Genomic DNA, 4,928 nt, shown 5'->3' on the forward strand with positions numbered 1-4,928 from the left:
GGGGGTGGCCCCTCTTGTGATTCCCCCCCAGGCACCCGCCGCAGATGGAGCTGCTGCAGCCAAGTGGGCAGCTCCGATTGCCTTCTCTCCATGTTTTATTTATCAAAGCGCTCAATATGCAGCTCTCTCCTGCTGTCCCACATTTTTGCCTGCATTCTCCCTCCTGGAAATGGGAGCAGTGGTTTGGAGAGAGGCCGTGGGGTGCTGCTGGCTCCTCCTGGGCTCGGGGGAACCGCTGGCATCGCGCTGCCACGCGGCTGTCACTCAGCTGCCACTGTGCCGAGGAGAGGGGTCCCTCGCTGCGAACAGAAGGACAGCACTGTGTGACTGACCTTTCCCAAGCTCAGGCAGCACTTTTAAGGAGCATCCAGGCTCTTGATGCTCCTTCTGTGCTTTGCCAAGAGCAGCGGTGTCCAGGGGTTGCTGCCAGATGCTGCAGGAGGCTGCTGTGATGCCTCCATGCCTGGCAGAGGATGGTTTTGACCTGGCCTTGGCCAAACTGTGGCCGCTGCCACTGGCCCCATCCTGGCTCCCGTTCGCTGTCCTCCATCGCCTCCAGCTGTCTGTGCCGGAGGACGAGAAGAGGGAGCTGCAGGGTGCGTTTCTGCTGCCTCGCTGCTAATAAATAAGCCTTAGTAATGAGATGGGCTCTGGCGGGCGGGCAGGTAGTGGCAATAATCCCCCAATTAAGTGGACTAGGCAGACAGTTAAGTGCAGAAAACCCACAAATAAATAAGAAGGAGAATAATTTAGGAGCAGGGAGGAGCTGGTGTCTGGGTCCCTCAGCCTTTCCCCCGGCAGCGCCAGGAGCACTCTGGGAAGTGTAGTTCTGCCTTCCCTACTGACATCCTCTTCTGGAGGGATGGAAATCTCTGATTTTCTGCCTGTTCCTCCTGTTGCACCAAGGTTGAGCGTCCTGTGGAGCACCAGGGCAGGGGGAAAGGCACATGGCTGTGATGAGAGCCTGTGTGCATGGAGCATCCCTGCTGAGATGGGAGCTCACAGGTCTCCAACACAGAGGAAACACTGCCAGGCAGAGGAACCTGGGGCTGTCTCCATTCCACCAGCATGGGAACTGAGGGGATGGAGAGGCTCCAGCCATGGGATGGCTGCTTTGCCTGCTCACCCCTGCCATCCACGAGTGAGCATCCCTGCTCTTCTGCCTCCTGTGGATGGAAATACCACCTTGGAGAGCCTGTTGGAGGGTGCACCATGGAGGATGCACCCATGCAGGAGACTTGCTGGATGGGGGCACAGCATAGGCTTTCTCCTAGAGCCCCAGACAGACACACAGACCTCAGTGAGAGCGAAAGCAAATGCCTCCCTGGCGCTATTGATTGCAGCCATGGGCTGTGCGTGCCTTACTGCTGAACTTTCAGGGACGATCGATAGTCATTTTTCTCCCCAGCCTTCACCTCACTAATGGGAGCCACCGGCCCTGTCACTTCCCCAGAGTGGCCAGGAGGAGATGGTCATGGGTGGGCTGGACCAGGACCAACTTCTCCATTGTATTCACAAGATTAGAGTCTCCAAGAGCTGTGGTGCTACCACAGCCTGGAGCTTTGCAACCCGGCACTGGGGAACCAGTGACTGTAGAGGCCACAGGGACAGCAGACCAGTCCCTAGCTGAGAATGCTGGCACTGGTGTAGCTTCGATTAGTCATAAGCAAACACTTCAGAGCAAAGGTCCTCGGGATTGTGGTGTGCCAGGAATTCGCTCCCTGCAGTGAGAGGTTTCACCCTTCAGGGCAGTTGACAGTGGCTGTGCTGGTGTGTACAACACAGGAGGAGATGCTCAGCTCCATAGCTCTGCCTGAGTCACTGCAGGTGCCTGGGAGGATGTACCCACTGTGTGTGGGTGGGAGAGGGAAGCCTGTGGTGCCAGGGGCCTGGCTGCAGTGCCAGGGGACACGGTCCTGTCCTGCCTGGTGGCAATGCTGCTGATGGTGTCACCGCGGGGTTTTTTCCTGTGCTGGCAGCAGAAGGGGGACTCAAGAGAGGTATAATAATAATCCCCACGTGAAGTATAAGAAAAGAAGCTATTTCAGTATTACCTCCTCTGCCTAGCGAGCCCACAGCCAGGCCCTTATCGGGAGAGGGAAGGCAGATAAACCAGCCATTCCCGTTAGGCAGATGAGCTTATAACCCTCATGTGGTGCCAAATCTTGTTAGGAAAAGGTGCAGGTTCCTGGTGGATGCTGGGGGCAGCCAGGATGCAGCCTGCCCACAGTCCCACCAGCAGCCAAACATGGGGCAGTGAGTGACTGGCATCAGCTCAGGCGCCAGGACCACTGTCAGGAATTTCCCAGAGACAGCAGCAATTTCCGGAAATTTTCTTTTCTGCTCCTGTGCAGGCAGTACCTGGGAGCTGAACTCCCAGTGGAGAAGGGGGAAAAAAAACCAAAGGGAAATTGAGGAGGTTGGGGCTTTGATGCCTTTGCCTTTGAACTCAGGGTTTGCAAGGCTGGGTGGTGATGGGTAAGGAGCTGAGTGTGACAACAGGGTGCTACTGCAGGATGGAGTATGGGTTGGGGTCCCTTCATCCCACTGGTATTTGGGAAAGCCAAGTCAGGACTGCCAGTGCCCTCTGTCCCGTTTTGGAGGGCGGGAGCTGCCCTTCATGGCAGACTGCAGAAGATCGATGTGTTTTTGAAGGCAAATGAGAGTTTTTGCCCTGAAACGCTGCAGGCACCTGCTCCGAATGCTAAGCAGCTCCTTGGAAGGCAGTTTCAAAGCACAAAGAGCAGTGCTCAGCCCCCTCCTTTGGCCCCTGGGGACTGCACTGTCCCTTCCTGAAAGTCACAACAGAGAAATAAACATGTAGAAAAAAACAACCAAACAAAAAAGCCTGGCCCATGGTTCCAGGGGTCTGGGTGGTGCCATCCCCCCTGAAGAGATCATGGAGTGTTTTGTTGTGGCCAAGAACCACTCCTGGAGGTTCATTTCTAGGAGACTGCAGTAGTGGCTTTATTTTGCAGGCAGCTACTGCTGATGGGACCCACTGTGCTGGTAGGAAGTAAGGAGAGAATTGCAGGGGACCTCTCCCAGGAGTGTCACCAGCTGTAGTCTCCCCTCATAGTTGCTCTGTCCTCAAACTCCTCCAGCATCAACATCATCCCAAGTCCCCACCTGGGGGGTGGCACAACAGCATCTTGTGTCTCCAAACTGCCATCTTATGCCCAGGGGTCTTGCAGGGCAGAGGATTGGGACCTGCACAGAGTCAGTCCTGAAGTGCTCTCTCTGTAGATCCTCCCACCTGCCTCTGCCAACTAATGGAGGTGATTTTCACCTCCTTTCATCTGGAAAACCAGCAGCCAAAGTCATATAACAACTACTCTGGCAGCAGGATTGTTGAAGAGATGCACTTACACATTCACAGCAAGTGATTCTCAGTGCTGCTCATCAGAGGAGGATTGCTCTGCTTGGAATGCAGAGCAGTGCTCAGGAACCCCTGTCCCCTCAACCCACACCCATCTGGGCACAAGGATGTGCAGCAAGGACAGACATTACCCACCCTTGGTCGCTGCATCTCCTCCATCCTCCCTTCTGCTTGCCCTGTGAGAGGTGATGGGTGATGCAAGAATAGCCCAGCATCATTGCTGGACACCAAACATCCCAGCTGAGGCGAAGGAATTCAGTATGGTGGATCTGCAGTGATCTCCCTCTACCGTGCCTGAGCACAACCTCTCCCTGCGGTGGAGATGCCTGGGAGCATCCGTTGATGGAATTGTCTGTCTGGGGATGGGAGCATCATCACAGTGAGGTGGATGCTGATATGGGCTTCTCAGAAGCTGCTATAATCTCATTCCAGGAGCAAATCATATTCCCAGAAGCCAAGGACATGTTAGGTCTTAATAAAAATGGTAATTCCCAGCAGATCGAGTTGGGAACAGGGAAAGCAGTTGCTGCTTCGCCTTGCAAGCCTTCTCTGGTGCCCACGGGGAGCATGGTGGTGCTGGAGGAGGCAGAGGGTTGCCCTGATGGATGCAGATCCATCTGGAAAGTAGGAGCATGGGGATCTTCTACAAAACCTCAGCTCTTTGCATCCTCCAGGATCCAGCCTCGGCTCCCTGCCTGCCTGTTCCCTGCCCTGACACTCACCTGAGCCACCCAGCCCCAAAAGCCAGAACTGTTTGTTTGCAGTTTCCTGGGAGAGGAATCACGTTAAAAAAATTAATTACACACCTGAAAACAAAATCTGGCTGCTCAAGTGCACATCAGGGATAAATGGTGTGCTCCAAATTAGACAATTTACAGCTTGGGTAAGTAATGAAGGAACCCAGCCAGGCGTGAAAGCAGAGGGGGAGAATGACTCTGGGGGGACACAAGGCTCATTTCCCCCTGCTCCCCTAGTCACCCAGACCTTTCATCCCTCTGGCCCCCTTTCCACTGCTGCAACCCCAATTTGTTCAGCACAGCTGGCTGGAGTAGCTCCTTGTGGCCCCAATCTGGAGAGTTCAGGGATTTTTGATGAGTTTGAGCCTTTTGAGAGCTTGGAGATGGGAATGGCCCCGAAGAATGAATCAGGTGGGTCAGGGAATAGAGCAGGGGGATATGCCATGCACCCCAGGGAGAGAGGACCATGCTCACCATGGCATCCCAGTGAGCAGAGGTGCCCAGAATGGGGGGCCAGGCTGGACCCCAGCCCCCCTGGCATCCCCCAGCCCACGCTGGCCTCTGCAGTCCTCGCTGTGTGGTGCGTGGGCGGGCTGGCAGCGCTGCCGAGGAACGGGCAGCGATCCAGGCTTGCCGGCGAGAAGAAAATAATTTCTTTGCCTTATTTTTCCCTTTACAGTGTCCCAGCCCAGGCTGTGAGTGCAAGGATTTAAAGGGGCTGTGTCCCAGGGCCATCACCTCGGGTTAGCGGTGGAGGGGATGGCTGATGTGGCTGGATCTGTGTGGCAGAGCTGAGCTCTCCACACGTGGGC

Source organism: Acanthisitta chloris, unplaced genomic scaffold (genome assembly GCF_000695815.1).
Source record: "Acanthisitta chloris isolate BGI_N310 unplaced genomic scaffold, ASM69581v1 scaffold24063, whole genome shotgun sequence".
NCBI lineage: Eukaryota > Metazoa > Chordata > Aves > Passeriformes > Acanthisittidae > Acanthisitta > Acanthisitta chloris.